This window comes from Danio rerio, chromosome 18 (genome assembly GCF_052040795.2).
Source record: "Danio rerio strain M-AB ecotype USA chromosome 18, GRCz13ab, whole genome shotgun sequence".
In the NCBI taxonomy this organism is placed as follows: domain Eukaryota; kingdom Metazoa; phylum Chordata; class Actinopteri; order Cypriniformes; family Danionidae; genus Danio; species Danio rerio.
Window position 1 is genome coordinate 50,277,722 of NC_141038.1, and position 27,504 is coordinate 50,305,225.

General features: G+C 36.3%; 1 protein-coding gene and 1 long non-coding RNA gene across 21 annotated transcripts in view; one reads left to right on the forward strand and one right to left on the reverse strand.

Annotated features, from left to right (window-relative positions):
• gramd1bb (GRAM domain containing 1Bb) overlaps positions 1 to 27,504 on the reverse strand; it is a 183,708-nt gene that overhangs the window by 126,160 nt on the left and 30,044 nt on the right. For 7 of the 20 annotated variants that reach the window (XR_015515292.1, XR_015515291.1, XR_015515288.1 and 4 more), the window contains exon 1: positions 2,109 to 2,378. The exons of the other annotated variants lie outside the window; for them this stretch is intronic. The gene's annotated coding sequence lies outside the window, so the exon portion shown is untranslated. Of the gene's footprint in view, positions 1 to 2,108; positions 2,379 to 27,504 lie in introns of those variants that run through there. 20 annotated transcript variants of the gene reach the window in all.
• LOC147832942 (uncharacterized) lies at positions 2,140 to 4,760 on the forward strand. Its single transcript, XR_015515428.1, has 2 exons — positions 2,140 to 2,568; positions 4,303 to 4,760. It is a non-coding gene; the product is annotated as an uncharacterized LOC147832942 (long non-coding RNA).

Genomic DNA, 27,504 nt, shown 5'->3' on the forward strand with positions numbered 1-27,504 from the left:
GCCTCTAACATCTGTGACTAGAGCACCTTTAGAGGTCAGGGGGTGAGGTTTATTGCACAGCACTCACTAGCTGGCCTCCGTTACACTCACCCCCCTAAACCTCACTCCCACCCGGGTCACGGCACCAATACAACCCCACTGGTCCTACATCAACCAACCCACTCCGAGCTGGTATCGAAATGGCGACCTTCCGCATGGGAGTTGGTTGCTCTATCAAGGAGGCTAAAGACTATGACCTCTAACATCTGTCAATAGAGCAACCTTAGAGGTCAGAGGAGTGAGGTTTACTGGCACAGCACTCACTAGCTGGTCTCCGTACATATGCATATAAAAACATGTCCAAAAAAAATTCTTAATGATACATTTTCATTTAGTTGTACAGTAAAATGCATGCAATTAATTACCTGTAAAACACTGATTGTAATTTTAATAAGGGTGTGAATTGGTTGCTATAAATTTGCTACAATCCGTCTGATGACATAAACACTGAATCAAACCACTTGACTCAAAGAGCAAAACTGTAAATACTATTCCTTCTACAACATGGGAGAACCAGACTATCTGACTTCTCGTATCACTTTTACCATCTGCATCATTCATTCTTCTGTCACCCATGCTAACTAAAACTTTCTCTGACCACACATGCATTATTCAGGTTTACACATCTCTAATCGTTCACCCAAAACATGAACATTTGATGTTAACTTATTCACTCTCAGGCCATACAAGATGTAGACTTTTCTTTCTTGAGTAAACCATTAATGAGGTTTTTGGGTTGAAACTGTGATGATTGGTGATTCATTAAATATGTGTAAATGGCCACTAGCACTTAAAGAGTAAAAGAAAACATACAAGCTAAACAAACGTAATACCTGTGGCTCATGGCAAGTTTCCATCACACTGTGTGAATGCACATATTAGAGTAGCTATCACATTGAAGTAAGTGATAAAAATGGCAAATTTCAAATTAATACCTTCATTCGCAAAATGTTTTTATGCTTGATTGAGGTAGTTTTAGACAAGATATGAGCAATTCCATGCAAATGTCAACCTTGCCATGTTAGAAAAATTAAGTTTTTATAAAAATAGAGAAACTGTTTAATTATTTCTCTTTTTTTGTGTAAGAAAGTATTTTAAAGTACTTTAAAAATGCTCAAAAATGTCTCGGTCAGTGTTTTCAAACTATTATTATATTTTATTTACCAAACTCGAACAAGAGCCAATTTTACATCTGTCAGATCCAAAACAAAAACTTTCCCTCATTAATGCAAAAAAATGTCAAACAAAATAACATCAACGATTTTGTTCTAGCTAGCCAGCTCTTATCCTTTTGATTATCATTTATTTTTCAGAATTTTTACAAAGTATGCTGTATACTGTAAACTCACAAACTTTTTTTGTCACATCAATAATGCATGTTTATTTTCCTCATTTAAAATATAAAATGTTTACAGATTGATATTATCTTCTGATCTCATAACTGTGTGGTTAGTTGTTTTAGAAAATATAAAAAGATGCTTCATTATAATGTTAACATAAACTTTCTATGTGAATTTATGTTTTGAGTTTTTACTGTGAATGTCACATATATAATGCTGGAATTGCTCATATATTTACAGTATATTAGTATATATAGTATCGTAAGTAAAATAGAAGAAAACATTAATAAACATTAATAAACTTGTTTAAATACTTTAAATATTTAAACTGGCCATTATGGGACAATGATTAATTCATATTAATGATAATGTCTTGCACAGAACAAAAATGTCACCTTTATAAGACCTCAATTTTTAGTCAGAGGCCATAGACTATGTTAATTTTGTTCTGCTAAATGCTTTTATGACTAATAAAGTGACTTGTTGAATCACCAAGGACCACAGACAATTTAGATAATAATAATTATTATTTAAAAAAAAAAGAATGAATTACATTAACCAAATAGCTCAATTCTGTCTAAACTATCCCTTTAATTATGCGACTTAAACCTCGCATAATCAAGTATGTAGCTACTAGCTAGAGAAATCCTCCAAGAAAACATCACAAGAACTGAACACAAATCTGTCAAAAACAGGTAACGCGATGTCAATAAATGTTAACTGACTCACCGTTACCTGACGAGATTTCCCGCGCGCGCACTTTCCGGATGTTGTGATTGACAGTTCGCGTGGTAAAACAAATCCCAACATATTAAAACTACTTCAAAGTTTGTTTGTGTCAAAAACCGATCCAGAATGCTGAATACAAAAACAGATGCTTTTTCTGTAGCGCTCTCTCAAAATGAAGATCAATCTGCGCCAGGACTTAACGCTATGATTGACGTCTGCAACTTTTAGACACAATACATCTCGCTTTCATCTCATTATTCTGCCCCGTTTGACAGTCACGTCACCGGAGGAGGGAGACTCACCCGGGCGAGCAATCAGTGCTGGCGGGAGGAGGAGCTGCGGAGAGCCGTTACCCCAGAAGCGGAGCAGACCACCGGCCACTGGCCTATCAGTACCGAGCGCGTGCTGAGCACAACACCGCGGACAAACCTCCGTTAACCCTTACCGATCGGATTCTGAGGTAAATTTGGTTTTATATATCTGAACAACACCGCGGACAATCCTCCGTTAACTCTTACCGACAAACACCTCAGTCTTTACGAGCAGAAACTGCTTTATGAGAGATGAATATAAACCAGACTAAACTTTATGGCAGGTTTCAAAAGTCAAAGATCTTTTGGGGGCACAAGTTACAAAACTGTTTGTGTTTTATTGTTTTTCAACGTGTTATTCACTGAATCTTTTTTTAGGCGGTGTTCGGCATAACTATATTATATTATAATATATTATATATATTATCTCTGCATTTTTTTCTGTTTTACTTTCGACAGTTGTCACATTTTATTAACATTTTGATTATACATATAACATTTAAAGTGGGTCAAAACCTAAGTTTGTCCTAAAGTTTGAGTTGTCCTGAAACTGTTAAAAATTAGACTATAAAACTATATAATAAAATGTAAAAGAAGTGATACATAATGAATTATCAATGTAAATAATAAATTAATGTTTTTTTTATATAGGGTTATTTATAATTGTTCTTTTTCTGTATCTTTTCATTTATTCATTCATCAATCCATTCATTCATTCATACATTCATACACTGTATATTCATTTACATATAGTACAGGTCTCCAAACCATGGAACATGAGACAACAAAAAATCCCCCCCCATCAATGTTATTATTATAATTAAAAATGAGTCCGTTTAATTTCACCGTGTCTTATAACAATGAGTTATGATGAGATAAATCATTTTAGAAACGTGCGATTTGTGGAGTTTAACTATAATAAAAGTTTATCATCTGCATGTGTTTTTAAAACCTGTGACTTTGAATTATATATATATATATATATATATATATATATATATATATATATATATATATATATATATATATATATATATATATATATTAGAAGTCAGAATTATTAGCCCCTGAATTATTAAGCTCTCCTGTTTATTTTTTCCCCAATTTCTGTTTAATGGAGAAAAGATTTTTTCCACACATTTATAAACATAATAGTTTTAATAACTCTTTTCTAATTTCTAATAACTGATCTATTTTATCTTTGCCATGATGACAGTAAATAATATTTGACTAGATATTTCTTCAAGACACTTCTATACAGCTTAAAGTGACATTTTAATTAGGCAAGTTATTGTATATTGATGGTTTGTTCTGTAGACTATCAAAAAAAAAGAGCTTAAAGGGGCTACTGATTTTTTACCGTAAAATGGTGTTTAAAAACTTAAAAACTGCTTTTACTCTAGCCAAAATAAAACAAATAAGACTTTCTCCAGAAAAAAAAATGTTATCAGATATACTGTGAAAATTTCCTTGCTCGGTACCACACCATTCGGGAAATATTTGAATATTATATATATTATATATAATGCAGATATATATATATATATATATATATATATATATATATATATATATATATATATATATATATATATATATATATATATATAATGTATGCAGTATTAAGAGCATGATCATGGTAAGACCTACAGTATTTGTAATCAGCATTTTTAATCTCTATGTCATATAATCCATATCCGGTTGCAATATTGATTCAATGACCTGGTAAAAAAAAAAAAATAAAAGATTTTTCAGCTTTTGTCAAATATAACATTACATATACATGATATCATTGACCTTGTATAATGTAGGTTAAAGAACAAATTGTGAGTAGGATGTACTGGCACCATCTCAGCAATGACAGAGCACCATGTCCTCTACAGCTCCAGTAAATGCAGAAGTGAATCCACAATGTCTCTGTCTGAGTTTGAGATTTGCCAGGTCATGGCACGATGCCCGAAATACAAAAGCTCAGAAGAGCAGACAGAGTTTCCTCTTCATCAGGGCAACATGACACGAGGGAAGAAAAAGAAGTGGAGGAGACTCATTTAATTCCCAAGCGCATGCAGGTATAATACAACACTAGCCAACTATATGCAAGACAGAAAGGAGAATGTAATATTAAAGGAACTGCATTGATTCAATAAGTAATTTTTTTTTCTGATAACTATAGGTATGTGGCTCATAAATAAGTTCAAAAATTCCCCAGCAATGGTTTTATATGCTTAATGAACTTTTTTTTAATCTGTACTTCCAGCATTTTGCATTGTGATGAGCTCTAAAGAGTCATTGCTTAGTAATGAATAAAATAATAAAAATAAAAACAAATTGCTTGACTTGACGTCGCAGCGTCTCCCATTTTGGTTTTGAGTCCCACATATATGGTTAATAAAAACTTTAATAAACCTGAAAATAAAGGAGGAAAATGATCATAGTTGTAATCTCAAAACCCAGGCTGGGGATAAAATTTGCATATTAATGATCCCGTGTGCAACATATCTGTATCACTTCAACGTGTTTGACATCAGTTTTGTAAAATGGACAGTACGTGGCAGTATGGCAAAAACAACTGTTGTTCCTTTTTCACGCTAATGATATTTACAGGGACGTACTATTAACACATTTGGTGATGATAACTCAAAATAGAACAGTCTTGAACTCTCCGGGCCCTATCATACACCCGGCGAAGTGTGGCGCAAGACGCGGCGCAATAGTCTTTCAGCTTGGCGCAAGAGTCGTTTTGAGGCGTTGCGCTACGCTGTTTAAATAGCAAATGCATTAGCGCTCATTTGTGCGCCCATAGACGTTCTGGTCTAAAAAGGAAGCGGTTCTGAGGTGGACTGCTGGTGCGTTGCTATTTTGAGAAACTATAATAGATTTTTCATTAGACCAAAACTAACCCGGTCTAAACTCCGGCACAGAATTGCGCCTCGCTTACACACTGCTTAATACGCAAAACAGAGCAATAGACAAAAATCTTTACATATAAAAAAAAAATTTAATATTAAGGATGTATATAGGATATAATAATAATAGATATAGGATATAAATATAAAGGATTAAAATATTACAAAACATATTATTTTCTACCCTACATATATATGAAAAATCACTGCTTTTATGTCTTCTTCATCTCGGGAGGCTTTTTCAGTTCATTCATAACAATTTGCTTTTGTATAATGTTATTATTATTAGCAGTATTATTTATTATATCCATATTTATATTTGTTTTAATAAAAACAAGCTTAGATTTGCCCACCTGTCAGGTTTAGACCATATGGGGCACAGCATGTGTTTGAGGATATAACTCAGGTTTTTGAGCACATTTTGTTATTATTATTCATTTATTCGTTTGCTGGAAATTAGAACTGAATTTATAAATAGTTTTGAAACGAAGATTTGCGCTTAACAAACTAAATTATTTTATTTATAGACTAATTGATTTCTGTGCATATAGGTTTCCCTATCCAAGAGCTAAAGTGAAAGTGATCCATTATCTCTCATTCTCACACAGTAGATGCTCTGCTTAACTGTTTTCTGTTAAAAAAACTGTCAACTGTTAACTGTTTGCTTGTGAAATGCTCATTTTTTCCACTTAGACTTACTTTGCGTCCTGTAAATAGCGAATGCGCTCTTGGCGTGACGCAGCTGACTCTTAAAGGGAATGGGAGATGAGACTCTAATTGGTTTATTCTTAAAACACACCTATAACTCATCAAGAAAATAAAATCAACCCTTTTAGACCATGCGCCACGGCGCAAGGCAGATTTCCCGTCCTTAAATTAGCAAAAACGCGCCCTGACACGCCCTAAAAGCGTTTGCGCCCTGCGTTTTGCGCTCTGTGCATGTATCGTCAAAATAGAGCCTTCCTTCTTACTACATGTCAGTGACTACTACCACATACTCTTCTATTGTTGTGTGTGTTTGCTTGCCTTTAATCCACATCTCCCTAAACATGTATTACACACACACACGTGACGTCACTGTTTTCAAAGAAGGTGTTTACATAGATATTGGTGGGAACTCCCACTCTGATCTCCCTTTTCAAATGTACGTGTTAATTTATGCAATCCGTAACAAAGTTTTCGTGTAAACAAACATGTATTAAATGTTTTTTTGGTTTTGGCTGAACTTATTGTGTAAACGGTGCCTTAGTTGGCTAACGAGGGTTTTGGGAAACACATCCCAGATTGTGTAGAACCAACTTTACGAACATAGCATGAGGAAAACACACTCAAAAATATAACTTTGCTGCTTGTTTTAAGTACTTAGTTAAAATGAGCTGAATCCACATGGGGTGGCACGGTGGCTCAGTGGTTAGCAAAAAGACTGCTGGTTCAAGCCTCGGCTGGGTCGGTTGGCATTTCTGTGTGCATGTTCTCCCCGTGTTGGCGTGGGTTGCTCCGGTGCTCCGGTTTCCCCCACAGTCCAAAGACATGCGGTACAGGTGAATTGAAGAAACTAAATTGGCCGTAGTGTATGTGTGTGAATGAGTGTGTATGGATGTTTCCCAGTACTGGGTTGCAGCTGGAAGGGCATACGCTGTGTGAAACACATGCCAGATAAGTTGGCGGTTCATTCCACTGTTCATTCCACCTGATAAATAAAGGGACTAATCCGAAGGAAAATTTATGAATTCACACAATACTTAAGGTTGTTTTGCGGACAACTTAATACTTAATTGTTTTCATGTTCCATCCACTTAAATTTATCAAAATGCTTAAATTAACTTAACATGACGTAATTAGGAGGAATCCAGCATTTTTACAGTGCATTTTACAGTGGTACTTTTTTAATCCTCCTGAAACACATTTCTCTGACATATGACAACACTATTCATCAAAGCTTCATCTTTTTTTTTTTAACAAAGCCCTGAAAAACAGTGTTGCATGCAGAATTGTTGCAAACAATTTGTGTTGATTTTAAACAAACAAATTAAGTTTAACGGTAACACTTAACAATAAGGTTCATTAGTTAATGCATTTACTAACATGAACTAATCATGAACAACACTTGTACAGCATTAATTAATCATAATTGAACATTTACTAATGCATTACTAACATTCAAGTTGCTTGCACTGTTAACACTAACTAACAATGAACAACTGAATTTTAATTAACTAACATTTACTAACATGAACAAATAATGTAGTAAATGTATTGTTCATTGTTTGTTCATGTTAGTAAATGCCTTACTTAACATTAACTAATGCACCTTATTGTAAAGTGTGACCAGTTTAACAATGTTCAACTTAATTTTTTTGTTTAAATTCAGCACAAATAAATTGTTTACAACCACTTAACATAAAAAAAAATTGAGTAAATCCAAGGAATTATCTTTGAATAATTTTTTCCAATGTATGCTAATATTTAAAAATGGAAGTAGACACCAGCGCAAGTAATAGCTATACTTGAATCCATCCCTAGTAGTAAAGAATTCTGGCCCAGATTTGGCAAAAAGCTGGCACAGTAGGCATTCATCCGGCACTGGCATACAGCATGTGGGCCAAACATGGCCCGGGTTTGGCAGAGGTGGCACCGTTTTTAAGGCGGCACACAAGATTTGGGCCAGATGTAAAATGTAGTATTTGGCCCAGATTAAAAAATTTGATAAGTGGGCCATGTGAGTTTGGCCAGTCTTGACCCACATTTAAAATACACTAAAATCATTTTTGAGGAAAGAAAAAAAAATTCTACCAATCAGGTTACTTTGAGAAAAAGCGTGCCCATAGTGTGCCTAAAGCGCATCACTCCATGGGTTTATCAATTTCATTGCAATCGTGACACACCAACCTATCTGGCCCAGTTCAGGCCCAGTTATGAGTTATTAGCTTGGCTGAGACTTGGCCCAGATATGGTCTGTTTTTGGCCCTTGTCTGGAAGCCAGATTTGGTCCAGTCATGTACCGTAATTCACTGCGGCATGTGGGCCAAGCAAAACCTGATTGTGTGGGCCAGAGCAGAGCCAGAGATATTTTGCTATGTGGGATTTTCTTGGTTAATTTCATTTAGTGTCCTGCCTCCCTCGCTATTTCCGAATTGCTCAATTAATCAAACATATTAACAGTGTAGTTGGCTTTTAAAAGTCAAAGATAAGCTGCCTACGTTTGTGTTCTAATAAAGAGTGAAGTCATTTATTAACTTGCTGCTGTGACTTCAAAAGCCTGATAACATTTGAAACAACATTTCTCTGCTGATGTCTTTCTACAAGCATGAAAATATGCAAATAATCAGCCATGTGTTGAGCTTCTTGTATCATAGCTCAACCATCGCTCTACTTAATCACTGTAATTAGCTTATTCACAAAAAAGGGAAGAAAACAATTGCTGCTTAGCAACAGGCATATAATAAGTGTTTTGAAGTAATGTGCATTTTAATGTTCTTCTTGAGAAAAGGATCAAAAATAAAAAGCACAAGATTATTCACAGAACTGTTATGAGACGTTTAACGGTCATCATCAGCATCTTAAGTCCTTGTAAGATTGTCATATTTTGATTTTAAAACATATCAACATTAACCAGGCCCGGATTGGCTAATCGGGAGGACCGGGAGAATTCCCGGTGGGCCGGTCCGTTTTTTGGCCGTGAGGGCCAAAAGCTCCAGAATCTGTTGCTCTAAGCAGTCAAACTTTTTAAATTTATTTACTTGACCACAGTCTTCTTATTCATTATTTTAACGAAGCTCTGCTCTTTTCATATATAACCAGCCTGCAGGTTAATGATGATATTGCTCAGATGAGTTACTTTAATATACAACTGTTGTGGTCCAGTGGTTAGCACGTATAATTGAGACGCCGCTGATCCGGGTTTGATCCTCGCCTGAGTATGTTATTTTTTTTTTCATTTTTATTGTTAAGACATATAATACTGTTAGGGTTGTTGAACATTTAAAGTTCTAAAGCAGCTGTTTTCTCAAAAAAAGACGTGATAGTGTAATTAGAAACTGAATTGGAAATGATCTTATTTCAATATAGTCAGTGGTGAACTGAGGTGGGCCGGTCTGAGGCTTGAAACTCCAGGGCTAAAAAAGAGTCCCACTCCGGCCCTGACATTAACATTTCACCCCAGTATATTCAATGGAGCTTCTGCGCTCCTCTGCCGATTCTAACAGGCGCGTGCGAGTAAACAGCTTTTGTCTCGTTTTACGCTTGAGAAACTAAATGAATGCCAAAGTCTATTCAACTGATTGTATTTGAATGACATTACAACATCGATGCTGTAAAAGGAACTGTATAAAATGGAAAAAAACTCACAGTAACAGGTCACCGGAAGTTTATCAGTATGGGAACAGCACTAGCTTGGCATATACCAGGGCCGGAGTGGGACTCATTTTTAACTCTGGAGTTTCAAGTCTTAGACCGGCCCACCTCAGTCGACGACTGACTATATTAAAATAACGTCATTTCCAATTCAGTTTCAAATGACACTAACACGTCTTTTTCAAGGACACAGCTGCTTTAGAACTTCAAATGTTTTTGATAAATATGAGAACATTAATTCTTTATAGATATCCAGCCTTTTGTAACGGTCGTCACACACACACAAAAAATATGTATCCCTACAAAAGTACCCCAAAGAGAATTTTATGTCTTAACACTGAAAATGAAAAAAACATATTATGGTGAGGTTCAAACTCGGGTCGGCTGCGTCTGAACGTAACGTACTAACCACTAGACCACGATGGCGCTATATAGCAAAGCTTTATTGATGTCTACTCTTTTTGCAACCCTACTCTTTTTCTCCGCATTTTAGATTTCTGATCAAGTTATGTCAGATTTATTAATGTAGTGAATCATCTGATTTTCATTGAGCATTGAGCAGGTGTAATATTCATTAATATTAATTAATATTTACTAAGGCGCCGCTGTTTGGGGTGGAATGGGGTGCAGCCCGCAGGTTAATGATGATCATCATTAACCTGCGGGCTGCATTTTGTCACGGTGCTGCGAGAAAATAAATAAAAAGAGCGGAGCTGCGGCAAAATAATGATTAAAAAGAGTGAGGTTATGGTCAAATAAACAGGTAAATTAAAAAACTGCAACTGCTGAGAGTGCAAGCAGCTAGGGACACCGGCCCTCGCGGCCAAAAATCGGACCGGCCCACCGGGAATTCTCCCGATTAGCCAATCCGGGCCTGGCATATACCCTATTATATCCCTGGCAATGTCTGACAGCGGCACATACACATTGTAACAGACGTGCCAGGAACGAAAGCTTGACAGGCGTAGCAACAGCAACTAAGGAGGGCGGGGCTTAGCGAAGGATCAATTGTTTACTTGCTATGTCTGTTCACTACATCACACTCGCACTGATTTGTTGCTGAATAACCAGTCATACTGCTCTCTTCAGAAACAGTCCAATGCTGATTTAAGACTCTGAACCGGGCCAATGAGCTCTAATGTTAACCTGACAAGAAGCGACATTAAAAACACACCAAAACAACTCGCCTGTCCGACGAAGGGCCAATTGTGAGATTGGTGTGTCCTGCACCTAACCCTAACCCACAATGCAGAAATTGTATACACATAAACAGGCCAATATACAAAAATTCCTCTTTAATTACTGGGTTGAATTGTTTACTTGCTACGTCAATTCACTATGTCAACCTTGCGCTCTTGATTCATTGCTGAATAACCCGTCAGATTGCTCTCCTCAGCCGACTGTCCAATGCCGATTCAAGACTCTGAATCAGGCCAATGAGCTCTAATGTTAACCTGCAAATGTTACACAAAATGTTACACAAAAATGCCTCTTAAATGATTGTTTACCTTAAATAGTTCACATATCATGCTATGGATTATTTATAATGTGTTTTAAGATCATTTTGCCATTCCATTTCTATCTCTATGTGGGTAAATATTATCGCAATCTGCAGCTGCATGGCATGAAGTAAACTGAAAGTGACATTAGTGAAAGCCACATCAGCTGTAGTCCTGAAATGAGCATTACAGCATGTCCTGAACACATTGATCTGCAGTGTCTCTGCTCTTCACCTCGTTCTGCTGAATCGATCACACTTGACTGCTGTTGTGCAGCTTCTATTTAAAGCCGTCACATGCAGCCTATGACAGTCGCCAAACACAAGAAAAATAGGATTCAACTGAAGGTCAAGCTTTATACAAGGAGAAATCCCTTTATAAAACTCCCTGAAATACTGAATGTTTTTTTTACCCCATTAGATTGACTTTAATCTATCTGGGATTAAAAAAAAAACATCGCTTATTGCTGGATAAAGTAAACTAAAGCAGAAGGTATGTGCACAAAAGCAGATACACTGAAAAATGTACACTTTGCACACTAATTGGTCGCAAAATACTCTTAATGTAAAGATTAAGCTTGAATTAAAGTACTAAAATTAAATAAAAATGTTCATTAAAGTCTCACATTTTGATTTATTGTTACAAATGGAAAAACATTCAAACATAGTAAAACATTACTTATTAAAGTTTGCATTTACAGTGCATTAATTGTGCACATTAGAGCCACATGCATTAGCACAAATGTATTTGGTTAATAAAACCTCTAATTCAAGTTTTTTTTTTTTTTTTTTTTTTAGATAAAAGCAATAGTGTTGTGTATATTATAGGTACAAAAATTAAACGAATATGTCTTCATTTTGTTTGGTGTACTTACAGTGTGTATATTGTGTTTAAATAATACTGATAGGTATATTTATAAGGTATATTGTTAAAAGCAAGAAAATGAATATACAATTTCCACTATTTAAATATTGTTAATGTTTAATAGGTAACTATAAAAATACTACAAAATACTTATTATTAAAATATGCATCGTATTTTAACAGCACAAGAATCAAATTAAATTAAATAAGATTAAGTAAATTATATTAAATTATGTTAAATACAATTTAATTAAATTACTTTAAAATACTTATTTTTACAATATGTGTCATATTTTACTAGCACAAGAATACAATAAAATGTAATTTAACAAGATTAAATTAAATTAGATTCAATTTAATTAAGATTAAATTTGCAAATGCAAAAGTAAAAGTAAAGAGCAGATACAATAATGCCAGATGGGTCAAGGATGAAATAAAATGAAATGAAATAAGATTAAATAAGATAAATATTATGTTTAAGAGAAATTTATACATAATAAATTAATTAATAATTAAATTAAATTAAAAATAAAGAATTAAATTAAATTAAATTAAATTAAATTAAATTAAATTAAATTAAATTAAATTAAATTAAATTAAATTAAATTAAATTAAATTAGCACTGTCGCCTCACAGCAAATAAGGTTGCTGGTTCGAGCCTCTGCTGGGTTTGTTGGCGTTTCTGTGTGGAGTTTGCACGTTCTCTCTATGTTCGTGTGGGTTTCTTCCGGGTGCTCCAGTGTCCCCCATAAGTCCAAAGACATGTGCTATAGGTGAATTGGTAAACTGAATTGTCTCTAGTGTATGTGTGGATGAGTGTGGATGTTTCAAATTTAATTTAATTTAATTTAATTTAATTTAATTTAATTTAATTTTTTACATTCATTTAAAAAAAAGATACACCTTCATAAAAAGGCTCTGTTTTCTATCAGGCATCAGTTTAATTTCTTTCCAAAGAAAACTCACATCTCTTATTACACCACAGCAAATTAAACCTGAAGGTCGCAATCCTGTTGACATCTCTTCAAATGTCATGAATGATTTTAAAGAGGATGTTTTCGGTAAATACACGATTGCATTGGTGTTTACTAATCTCTCACACACACTACACAAGCTTAATCTTAGAATGCAGCTGCTCATGTTTTTCTCATTTAACTTGAAATAAGATCGTTTATCAATCATGCTTTCATTTGCACCATTTATTCTGATACGCTCTGATTCATTCCTACCCTATTTTCATCTGTGACTATTATCCAAGCATCTATTTCTCATGCCAAATTTATTTGGTATAAAACTGTAAATGCAGGCTAATCGCACATATCCTGTTAAAATAGATGAGCTGATTAAACTGGAACGAATACAAGAGGCCGTGATTCAATTTAAAGGCAATTATGAATAAATCAATATGCCATCAAAACACTCAAAGACTAATCAGGGTAAATCAAGCTGATTCATAGCGACGCTTCAGTTGCTCTTATTAATTGACTGTCACGACTGTAACGGCAACAGCAAAAGTAACGAATTCATAATCAATTCCATATTAAAACAGACTTTAGTACTGGATTGATTTCCTTTCGCAGTCTTGATCTATGACTTGATGAAATAATGGAAAGAGTTGCTAGCAGTTATTTCCCCCAAGTAATCCATAATTAAACAACGCTAACTTTTGCTGTGCTGCATTTATTCATTTATTCATTCATTTTTCTTTGGCTTAGTCTCTATTTCATTAATTAATTAACTGATTGATTTGTTATAATAAAAGTTGCAAAGTTAAAAGATTGGAATCTGCAAATATTGGTATCATATTTATGTTTATTTGCTGATTTATTTATTGATTGATTGAACAAAAGTTGGAAAATTGGAATCTGCAAAAATGGGTACTCTATTTTGATTTATTTATTTATTATAATAAAAGTTATACAATTAAAATCTGAAAATATTGGTATCATATTAATATTCATATATTTTTTATTGATAAATTGATTTATCAGAATAAAAGTAGAAAAATTGGAATCTGCAAAAAATGGTATCAGTTATTTTTTATTTATTTTTTTTATTTATTTATTATAATAAAAGTTCTTACAAAGTTGGAAAAATGGAATCTGCAAATATTGGTATTGTATTCATATTTATTTATTGATTGATTGATTGATTTATTAAAATAAAAGTTGGAAAAATTGAATCTGCAAAAATTGTTATTGTATTTATATTTATTTATTTATTTATTTATTTGTTTTTTTATCAAAATAAAAGTTGGAAAATTGGAATCTGCAAATATTGGTATTGTATTTATATTTATTTATTTATTGATTGATTGATTGATTTATCAAAATAAAAGTTAAAAAAATGGAATCTGCAAAAATTGGTATTTTTTTATATTTATTTATTTAATTATTTTTTTATTTATTATAATGAAAGTTCTGAGAAAGTTGGAAAATTGGAATCTGCAAAAATTGGTATTGTGTTTTTATTTATTTATTTATTATAATAAAAGTTCTTACAAATTGGAAAAAGTAGAATCTGCTAAAACTGGCATCATATATTTATTAATTAATTTATTTATTTATTTATTATAATAAAAGCTCTTTAGCAAAAAATGGTCTCAGCAGGTCCCACCTACCGGAAATCGTAATCTACCAAGAAGTTTGCAATCGGTGCATCTCTAAGTATTAGTAAATGAGACCCACTGTTTAAAAAGTCAGTCTCTTATTGCCCAGAGCACCACAGGAGCTGTTGAGTTTTCACCAGAACACAAAAGTTCAAAAAAAAGTACAATAGTGTGTAAGGAGGTCTTACCTCAGACAACAACACACTCATTCAGTTACTGCTGGCCTGTCACAGGGCAAGCGCAGTGTGTGGGTGAATATGGGTAATTATAGCACACGTCTTACACACAGTTTCATTGGGAGACAACGGCAGCAGGGGGGGTCTCTGAATGGACTCTTTCACACTCCACATGTTTGCAGTGTGACAGCGTGCCAAATAAATACACCAAACACATACAGGAAGCAAATATGACGAGCCAACTCGGTTTCCATGGAGATGACAAAAAGTTCAGATCTCCAGAGAGTCTATTTTAAGCATGAAATGTGATGCTTATGTCCAGCTCCACCTCATGACATCTGAACAATCTGCATTCTGTAATAAAACACTGTAAAGTATTGAAGCATCAGATAACATGAATTGTTCGCTTGTTTATTAAAGCAAGACACTACTGAATATGGTCACATCATTAAGAACTGCTAAAATGCTATGTTTAATTATAGAATGTAGGATTATTTAACGTAATTTGCATATGATTCTGTGACTGGACTACTGTAACTCTTTGTATTCTGGAGTTTCACAGGCATCAATAGCACGCCTGCAGCTGGTTCAAAATGCAGCTGCTAGGCTTTTAAAGAGCCCATATTATACATGAAATAGGGTCATATCTTGGTTGTAAGGGTCTCCAACAACAGTTTAATATGCATGCCAGGTCAAAAAACACTTTCATGGTCTTATAATCTGCATTTATTTTTACCTAATTATCCCAGCGACTTCTGTATGAATCGTCCAGTGATTCGTTTGTTCCCAAACCCCTCATTAGCGCGAAGCTAATCTGCGCTGATTGGACCAATGACAGTCTGTTGCGATTGGTCGACTGCCTTCAGTCAGAGAGTGAAATGCCAAACAGCTAATCAGCAATATAAAAGTAATCACAGTTCATACACGCTCGATAGTGTAGGCGTGGATTTTAGCTGCCAGTGGGTCAATGTAAATACAGACTATGGACTTGAAAATTCAGACGACTAACTATTTTATTGAGCAAAAACTCCAAAAACAGTTGAGGAGATCACATAGCTTCTCACTCTGCTCTTTTCACAGACACACACACACATATTGCACACACACACACACACACACACACACACACACACACACACACACGCACTTAACCCTGCTCCGGACGACAACGCGCGCACACACACACACACACACACACACACACACACACACACACACACCTCTGGACGACAGCGCGCGCACACGCACACAGAGACACACACACTACTCCTCGTCCACGGAGCTCCGTTAACAAAGCAGCACGTGTTGCGTTTTTAACGTGACTTTGCACGCGATTAGAGAATATAGCCAGTTAACCTGATACAGTACACGCGGTTACAAGTAACAAATCACAACTAAATACTAAGTTACTCTTTACAGATCCTTCCTTTAACAAACGCTGATGAAGTATTCTTTGTAGCATGTAGTTTCCAGTAGTTTCCAACTGCTTGGCTATAATGCTGAGGTTTCATCTTTGGGTAGAGACTCAATATATCCATCTGCAGTGTGACTTCAATCGACCGGCATGTTTGTGTGTGTGTGTGTCTAGGTTTCTGCGTCAGAGGGCGGGGCCTCAGGTTTGAATTCTCCCGGGTTTGCGCGTGCACGTGAATAACTTGGTTTCGTTCGCACGTCATGGCGAAACACCTAATGAATCGGTATCAAGGCGACTCGTTTGAAGCACTATGAGTCGACTCTTTTATAGATGAATCAACAGTTTTAAACACTGTACACTAACAGATTTAAGCCTTAGCTGGATACTTCACTTCACTTAGAGCTGTGTTACACACTACATGGAGGGGAATTTTCAAAAACCCATAATATGGGCTCTTTAACTGGGAAAAAAAAATTCTAGTATCTCACCAGTTTTATTGTCTCTTCACTGGCTCCCATTCCAATTTAGAATTCAATATAAGTTATTGCTACTAGTTTTTAAAAGTTTGAATGGTCTGGCACTGACTTACATTTCTGAGCTTCTTCACTGGCACACTTCATTGAGGCCAATCAGGTCTGAAAACACGTTTCAGCTAGTTGTCCCCAAAACGCGGTTGAAATCAAGAGGTGACAGGGCTTTTTCTGCTGCAGCCCCCCGACTGTGGAATGGTCTGCCTTTACAGATCCGGTCATGTTCTTGACTTGGTGCTTTTAAGTCTCATCTAAAAAATCACCTTCTGTCTCTTGCCTTTTATTGTAAATAATTAATTTTAATCTGTTTTATATATTTTGCACAATTTTTATATATAGGTATAGATTTTGTATGCTGGTCATTTTGTAAAGCACTTTGGTCAACATCTGTTGTTTTTAAATGTGCTCTATAAATAAAGCAAACAAACAAACAAGGTGAGGCAGTGGCGGAGTAGGTAGTGCTGTCGCCTCACAGCAAGAAGGTCGCTGGGTTGCTGGTTTGAACCTTGGCTCAGTTGGCGTTTCTGTGGAATTTGTATGTTCTCCCTGCCTTCGCGTGGATTTCCTCCGGGTGCTCTGGTTTCCCCCACAGTCCAAAGACATGCGGGACAGGTGAATTGGGTAGGCTAAATTGTCCGTAGTGTATGAGTGGGTGTGTGAATGTGTGTGTGGATGTTTCCCAGAGATGGATTGCTACTGGAAGGGCATCCGCTGCATAAAAACTTGCTGGAGAAGTTGGTGGTTCATTCTGCTGTGGCGACCCCGTTTTAATAAAGGGACTAAGCCGACAAAAAAATAAATGAATGAATGAATTCTGTGACAAAAATTTGAACATTTCAACATTGTTTTATACCTAAATACATTTCTCATTCATTCATTTATTTTCTTTTTGGCTTAGTCCATTTAATAATCAGGGGTCACCACAGCGGAATGAACCACCAACTTTTTCAGCATATGTTTTACACTGCGGATGCCCTTCCAGCCTCAACCCATCACTGGAAAACACCCATACACTCTTGCATTCACATTCATCCACTACGGCCAAATTAGTTTATTCAATTCATCTATTGCACATGTGTATGGACTGGGGGAAACCGAAGCACAAAGAGGAAACCCACGCCAACAAAGGGAGAACATGCAAACTCCACACAGAAATGCCAACTGACCCAGCCAAGGCTTGAACCAGCGATCTTCTTCCTGTGAGGTGACAGCGCTACCCACTGTGCCACCAAGTACCAAAGTACTTTCAGAAAAGCCAAAAAATCCAAAACCTGACAGGTGCATTTTGTTTTTGTCTACAGTGGACCATCTTAACAGACACACAGCCTTTTCCATGACTTGATTGAAATGTTGTATATGGAGTGCATGGGTTAGCTAATGTTGTGTAATGCATGTGTCCACATTAGCTCAATATGACGGACTAGTTTTCTTTGTGAGATGTGCTGTGGTGTAATGCTGTTACAGTCTGCCTCTAGAAGACTTAAGATATACAGTGTGTGTGTTTATATATATTTTATTTCATGCATTTTTCATTGACTGCTGAAAAAATGAAATCTCTTTGGGTTCAGCAATGGAGAATCTAGTGGATTTGAAAGTTTGTGCGGCTACAGATTTCACATCTAAACTCTGGCCGTTTTCAGCTCAACTTCTTACAACTTTTTGTCAAAAATAACATCATTTCAATATTCATTGCCTTTATTAATCTGGGGTCGCCACAGCGGAATGAACCGCCAACTTATCAAGCATTTGTTTTACGCAGCAGATGCCCTTCCAGCTGCAATCCATCACTGGGAAACATCTATATCTATACGGGCAATTTTAGCCTACCCAATTTACCTGTACTGCATGTTTTTGGACTTGTGGGGGAAACCGGAGCACCTGGAGGAAACCCACGCCAACACGGGGAGAACATGCAAACTCCATGCATAAATGCCAACTGACCCAGCCGGGGCTTGAACCAGCAACCTTCTTGCTGTAAGGGGATTGTTCTACTCACTGCACCACCGTGATGCCCTAAAACGACTCTGAAGAGCAAATTCATGTTTCAATATGGTACTGAAATGAAAGCCCAGAGTGAGAAATGTTGAAGAAGAGTGTGTACGCTGGACTGCTCAGATGGTAGTGTATGTGTGTGTGTGTGTGTGTGTGGAGGAAAGCCTGTCATGGATGTGGACACCTTCATGCATTTGCAATTCTAAACAGTGGCTCCAGTGCTGTGCATGTGATGCAAATGTCCATTCACTGTCTCTCTTTTCTACATAATCCATACACACACACACACACACACACACAAACACACACACACTGAAACAAAATATTTATATTTGGGAAAAATAGGGAATCTGATCCCAAATTTTTTGCTGTTTTAAGAGGGAGCAATGAAATGAAATGAAATTAGGGGTGCCTCACAGCAAGAAGGTCGCTGGTTTAAGCCCTGGTTTAAATTGGCGTTTCTGTGTGGAGTTTGCATGTTCTCCCCTTGTTGACGTGGGTTTCCTCTGGGTGCTCCGGTTTCCCCCACAGTCCAAACACATGCACTATAGGTGAATTGGGTAAGCTATATTGTCCGTCGTGTATGTGTGTGAATGCGTGTGTATGGGTGTTTCCCTGTTATAGGTTGCAGCTGGAAGGGCATCCGCAGCCTAAAACATACAGTACGCTGGAATAGTTGGTGGTTCATTCCGCTGTGGCAACCCCAGATTAACAAAGGGACTAAGCTGAAAAGAAAATGAATTTAATTAAATTACATTTATTTTAGTTAAATTTTTTTATTGTTTTATATTTTTTTTATTTGTATTTATTTTTTTATTTTATAACTAAAGACCTTTCCAGAATGTTGGAAAAAGTTTATTATTGTAACAACCTAAACAGAGCCTAATAAATGACTACACTATATTCCAGGCCGGTTTTGATTTATTTATGCTGGTTATGACCTGACAATTATATTGCAGACATCAGATTTTGCTCTGTAGCAACCCAGCTGAGCTACTTACCTAAAATACTCAGTTGATAATGAGTTTGCATTGTCACTGTGACTCTTAGTACATCAATTTCCTCCTCATTAAAAGATTTCTTCGGATATTGCAGCACGCTGTCTAATGTGCTCATATTCATACTGTACATAAAGCGATGATTTCCTGTGTCTGATACAGAGGCCGCATTACCACCCTGCTGCTTTGACTGTGTTGTTGTCTGTGACGATGAAGATGAGAATAAACGCTCATGACAGACGCCTGAACCCACAAAACCTCAGAGAATTACAGGAGGAAACACAACAGAGTTCACAAACTCTCCACTGCATGCTGTTGTTCTGCATTATGCAATTGAGGCTTGTTAAAAAACTGAGTAAATGCTCCAGTATGATTGTTCTGCACTCAATGAAATGCTCTGTTATTTAGACTCGGAAATAATTGGGTAATAATAATAATTCCTTACATTTATATAGCGCTTTTCTGAGCACTCAAAGCGCTTTACACATAGGGTGAAATCTCCTCATCCACCACCAGTGTGCAGCATCCACCTGGATGACACGACGGCAGCCATATTGCACCAGACCGCACAACCACACCCAAGCTGATTGGTGGAGAGGAGACAGAGTGATGAAGCCAGTTATGATATGGGGATGGTTAGGAGGCCATGATGGACAGAGGCCAGTAGGCAGATTTGGCCAGGATGCTGGGGTTAAACCCCTACTCTTTCAAAGGACATCCTGAGATTTTTAACAACCACAGAGAGTCAGGAGCTCGGATTAACGTCTCATCTGAAAGACGGCGCTCACTGAGCAGTATAGCGTCCCCGTAACTATACTGGAGCATTAGGACCCACACAGACCGCAGGTTGAGCGCCCCCTCCTGGTCTCACTAACACCACTTCCGGCAACAACCTAGCTTTCGCATGTGGTCTCCCATAGATATATACTTTAGATGTCCCCTACCCTGTTGTTGTCTATTGGAAGGAATGCATCAATTGAGCCGCCATCTTGGTACAGGGTAGCGCTCCTTTGAAATGAATGCGGGACCAAGGTACAGTGGAGGACTGTGGCCATACAAAGCCAGAGATATACACATATACACATATATCTATGATCGGGACTTTTCCTGGATGTTAGTATGCAATTTTTTTTTTTTATTACGAAAATTATAATTTTACATCACTTTTCAACATTGATGGATGAGTGATCGCACGGGCATTCCTGACAAAAAGCTTGTGTTTGTGTAATACAATGTATTATTCACCCTCCCTGTTAAATGTTATCTAATCCGTGTCCTGAAACACACCTCCTCTCCTGCTTTCACTTCTCATACTGACGGAGGGAGCGATTCGTTTGTGAATGAATCTCCGTTATGAACGACTCGTTCACTAGCCGACAATAATACAAGTTTCTGGCAGCGCAGCATCTTGTCATATTTCTTTTGCATTGTTTGCTGATTTTATTCAACAAAACTAGCATAAGCCAAGTGTTTAGTGCGAGATGAAGCTGCTTTGCCTTATGGTGAATGCAGTAAGTGACTGTATCATTATCAATAACGCTACCTATTTAGCACAAAAGTTCAGAACATACAAAAACGTAAAAAACTTAATCTTACAAATGAAATGTTCTGCCTTTGTGCTTTGTTTTCTTTGTTTGCTCGTTACTACACCCGTAGACAGCGCTAAAGTCCAGCATCTTCACGTAATAACACTGTCTTGACTAGTGAGGTTGAATGACCGTTTGCCCTGGGAGCACTGTACCAATGTGGCGGCGCTATTGACGCATGCTCAGGGTCCCTATGCGATATCTAGTGTATATATCTATGGTGGTCTCCAATCCAGGTACCGATCGGGCGCAGTCAGTCCAGTGATGGGTAGCAGCTAGTAGGGCATCTGCTGCGTTAAACATATGCTGGATAAGTTGGCAGTTCATTCCACTGTGGCAACCCTGGATTAATAAAGGGACTAAGCCGACAAGAAAATGAATAATTGATAATGTTTCATATTTTGTAGCCAAATTTCGACCAAAGAAATTTCACTTTAGGCGGGGCTACAAAAACCAAGCATCCAACAAAATGTCCTGTCAGTCATCTCAGTTGTGGTGGGACAAAAACACACATTTACAAAGAAGAGCTTGTTCTAAAATTATCATTTGCTCTAAAATTATTTAAAATCTTTTCCAATTTGCAGACATACTATAGTGCGGTGTTTTAATACCAGGCAGTTCTTACATTCACCTGTTCTGGTACTCCTTTGGGAGAGCCTTTTTACAGTCATAGCCTATTTTAAGACAGTCCCCATATGGTGACTGATTTTCGTACACTGCTGCGAACAGATTTTTGAACAATACGCCAAATGATCCCGCTCTTGTAATAAATATGGAGTATGTCTTACAAACACAGCACTACATCCTGCATGCTAAGAATAGAAGGACCGAGTGTGGAATAATTCCTCATGAAACGGGCGAATGGCAGAATGAGGTGCTGTGCAAAATAACACAGGCAAAATAATCCGAGTCATCATTCCTAACTAGGGTTGTAACGGTATGAATTTTTCACGGTATGATAATCGTCTAAAACAATACCACGGTTTGACGGTTTCGCGGTATACGGTATGTTACAAATGTTACAAAATAATAGAACAGTGAAGCAAATTTGACTTTTTCCAAATAATATATTTTCAGTTACTATAAACAACACCACTTACAATGAACAAATAAAAAATAAGAAAATAATAAATAATGTGTCAAAGTCCAAATAAAGTCCAAATAAACATGGTGCAAATTCTCAGTAAAAAAATAGATATAAATATTTACTATACTATAAATAGTTACATAACGAAACTAGATTCAATATGGAACATCCTTAGGTTTTATGTGCCAGCATGGATATGGTTGTCTGTGGATATGGATTTGGATATGGTTGTCTGCAATGCAGACAAACAGCTGCACCTTTATTTGCTTCTTTTGAAAACAGCAAGAGCAGCAGTTCGTCTTTGCTGTGTCACTGTTTTGTCATGTTTCTGTGCTGCTGTGCATGCAAAAGTACTTAGTATGAGAATTATTTCATGCAAAACTTTTTTTTTTGCGTTTTATTTAGCCGCGCATAAATGTATGCCTATCTCTCATTCTGTGTTGTTCAAAAAGCTAATTGTTGGTCCACAAACAAAAGTGAAACCTATGCTTATTGGTTGTGATATAGCGAGTTTGAACCAATCTGGGCATGGAGGAGGGACAATGCATCAATGTATCATGTCTGATTTGTCCGGAGACACAGTGACGAGCGTTTCTTTGTCAAATCAGCGTTGTCAAATTTTGATGACGTAACCGCACTGATTCCGGAGCCTCTGAAAGTCCGCGAATGTTATGTGATACAGCACTGGAAAGCTGAGATTCTCTTCTTTATGCTAATCTTTGAATTGTATGAATCGGATCAGCGGATCAAAAGTTATTAAACATTTAAGAGCAATACTTATTTTTAGCCGCGGGCGGCTGTCTCGATCTTTAAGGGTTAAAACCGTTGATATGCAATTGTTCATGGTATGATAATCGTGCACGTTCAAATCGTGGTAAACCGTCATACCGGTATATTGTTACAACCCTATTCCTAACCACCCAAAACTGGAGCAGCACAGGCGTCTGACTTTAAACTTTTACTGATATAGTCTCAGTGACTTCACAGTCAGCACGAACGGGTGTGGTAAATGTGTGCGTCAGTGGTTCTCAACTGGATTTTTACCTCTGGAGTCTCTGTCCAGTATTAAAACAATGAGTATATTTTCATTTTTGGGTGAACTTAGGTGGTGTCTAATGCTATTTCGTGCTCTCAGAGTTATTTACACTGTTTAATAGTTGGACTCTGATGCTGAAGCATTTATATTTCTCTTCCAAAAATCTTACTTTGGAGTCATAATTAGTTTCACAATGTTTGTTTCTTCTTGAGTCTGGCTCTTGGTTATGTAATATGTAGCCAAGTGTGGAAATCCTTTTATGGGCGCTTCTCCCGGAAAAACATGGGTGTGTGTCACAAGAGTGCGCCTATCACCCCGCAACAGTGCTACCCACAATTTGGCTGTGAATGAATCTAAAAAGTGTGCTTTCAGACATGAGCAAATGCTGATTTGGTTGAGCCATGGTTAATTTAACCCTTTCACACACACATGCTCCAGCTTACCCTTCTTCGTGAGTTATTTGGAGTGCATAACTTTTTTATTTGCATGTGTGGTTTATTACATAACACACCGCAGCCCTATTTGCTGCAATCAAGCGGCAACCTCCCGCTCTCGTGAAGCAAATACGGAAGTAACTGAAACTGCAATTCATCAAAATTCCACAAGTCCATAATAGAGCAGATTTGTATTGACCCCACTGTTAAAATGGGCAACTTTACAGCAGAAAAAAGGGTGTTTACAGCCTGGTACATAAAACGATTTTGGTTCACATGGCTAATATTACCTTTTATGACAGCTGTGAGGGGGGTGAATTTGTTTTAAACTCATCTGTTTCCTTTATATTAGCTTATATTAATTCTGCATATTTAAGGGCGTGGCCACTTGAGTGACAGCTAGGTCTCGCTGCTTGCCGTCACTTCACCTCTGCCGAGTTCAGCAGCAGATCAGCCGGAATTATCAGATGATATGGCATGCTGTGTGCACTTAATTGTGCTCACAAACGATTCACATGGCCTCCATTTCCCAAGTTATATACTAATATACCATATCTATAATGTGTCTGCCGACGTACACGACGGGTTAACCTGACAAAGTGGTTGCGTCGGGATAGCCCTCCAAAAGGAGGTGAGCTGTCAGCCGGCGAGAGCGAAGAGGAGCGGTGTAAGCGTTGGATTGAAAAAAAAATGAAATGCAGCCATACGTACCTCCGGCCAACGGTCTCCAGAAACACGGGGCTACATTTTCAGAATGAGCTAAGGTTGATTAATGTCCCATTGTTGATAATTTATCTTTTAATTTTCATTTATTTATTTAAAAAAATCTTACACTCAGTTGACTCTAGTGATGCAATGATTAGAGATTTTGGTTGTTTGATTATAGTCTGAGGAATAATCACGGTTTCACAGTTATCATGATTATTATGCATTTATTAATGTCTAAACACTACTAGTTTGGAAAATTACATGAAAACTCCTTATATTTTAAAGTTATTAATTGCTGCTCAATAACCAATTAACACAGTACAAAATAATAATAAAAACAAACAGTAGTCCATTTCTTTTTGGACTTAAAAAATAGCTTTGGGGATTTAAACATAATTAATAGTTGTACACTGAAAATAAATAACAGAACAATGAATGAATAAATAAATAGGAAAATAAATAAATCAATGAATAAACAGGTAATGTACATTCCATTAACTCCATATAATAAAAGCCTGGCTCAAGATTGCATCTATATTTAATGAGTGTACAAGTACCATAATGAGCAATTACTGCCTTCTGCCACTTTAAAGAAATCACAGCAACACAACCATCATGCTTTAAAAATATGCACTTTAGCTAAAAGCGATGATAATTACAGTGGAATAGACTTGACCTATAATAGGCAACCTCATAAAATGAGTCACACGGGTTGAACACGGGAAACTTGCTGTGTTTGACTGTGGTTTCCTTTTATAGGAGACTCACACCTGCAGCGCTCTGACACCTGCTACTCTCACTTACCCGGCTGAGAATGATGTCAGTGTAAAATAAACAGGTTTGTTGTTAACCACTGCAGTTAGTGATTCACGATTCCCAGCGCTGCAGTCCCCAAACAGCCAGGTGGTAATTTAGCTGCTGACTTCAAACTCTACTGTATCATTTTTCATGAACATTTCTAAGTTCTCTAAATGATCCAATTTTGCACTTGCACACATCTGGTTATGCCTTCTGTCATCTGCTTGGTCATATATATTGTTTAGCAAGTAAAGGGCAATATAATACAATTGTTAAAACATTTGGTCAAGTGTCAATTACAAGCAAAAGTTAACTGTCCATCATCAATAATAATAATAATAATAATAATAATAATAATAATAATAATATTTTCCAGAGATGGGTTGAGGCTGGAAGGGCATCTGCTGCGTAAAAGCATGCTGGATAAGTTGGCGGTTCATTCCGCTGTGGCGACCCTGGATTAATAAAGGGACTAAGCCGAAAAGAAAATGAATGAATGAATAATAATAATAATAATAATAATAATAAATACTAAAAGCATCAATAACATTCCTTCATTTTTCTTCGGCTTTGATTTTCCACTGTAGAATGAACTGCCAACTGTTCCAGCATAGGTTTAACGCAGCGGATGCCCTTCCAGCTGCAACCCCATTATTGGGAAACACCCATACACACTCATACACACACACACACACACACACACACACACACACACGCACACATTCTCGTACACTACGGCCAATTTAGTTCACCTCTACCGTACGTCTTTGGAGCCACTGATCCACCATGCCGCCCCACATCAATAACAATACAAACTTTTAAGCGATGTTTGCTTGTTTACTTCTAACTCTTTTTCTTTTTCAATCTGCAAAGTAAAAACTACAAAATTACCTATTACTATAAAAAATATCACTGATTTATATTTACAGGTTTATATTATAAGAATTCTATCTTGCCTTTAGACAACTATTTAGTGTGCTGAATTAAAATGAGCTGTTTCTTGCAATACATTTTTATTATAATATAATCTTTAACCCACACTGTAAAAGCCATAAAAAGGTTTTACAAGGTTAAAGATCAAGCTTATGATTAAGATGATCAAAGCAAATTTAAAGCAGTGTTTTTCCCTTACACTGGTGATGTTTAACAGTTTTATAAGTTTTAACAGTTTTCTACTGAAACAGCAGAAGATTGAATTGAAGTCAATATGCATTGTGTAGACCAAAAGGTATTGTAATTTGGAAAAGAAAATTAAATATAGGAAAACTAATATTTTTGAGCATCCAGGGAACTACAGGAGGCAGGAAAAAAACTTACTGATGAATAAATTAAATAAAAAAAAAAAGATTAAAATAAATTAAATTAAATATTAAGTTAAATTATACATTAAATTATGAATTAAATTAAAATAAATACTATATTAAAAAATTGAATTTAATAAAAAATATATCCATACATTATAAATTAATCCATAAATTATACTGGATAGAAATAGAAACTCACATACAAAATAAATAAATACAATTTTTAAAAATCCCCAACTTAAAATCACTATTTCTTTCGACATTGCTAGAACATTTATAGTGTCTAGCAGTGTTATTTTATTCCATCTTTTCTTTGGTATGTCATTCTAATCATCATTAAACACCAATGCTTTAGTCATTTAGTTGACTGATTGACCTTGGTGTCAAATTAAGCTGAAAATAATAGAAAATAGACACTAAACTGTCATTAGATATTGATTTATGGCCAGATAAGAGAGATCAGACTAATGGAAGCAAGATAAACCCTTAACAAGTCTGTTAGGTGTGAAACAATGCCTTCAGAAACAGCAGAAAGGATCTAATAAATCGCAGAATCCAGCACGCCATCAATCTATCTGTCCGGATCCAGCTGAGAGTTCAGAGGGTGAGTAGGGATTGCAGCGACCAAAACCAAAGACTAAATTTTTGTATTTTTATTCTTTAGTCTATACACTATAAATCATAATATACTGTATTTAAAGGTGCAGTATGTAAGTTTGACACCCAGTGGTTGAACTAGGTACTATTTAAATATGTATAGGTGTTCTATTTAAATATTTTCCATATTAAAAGG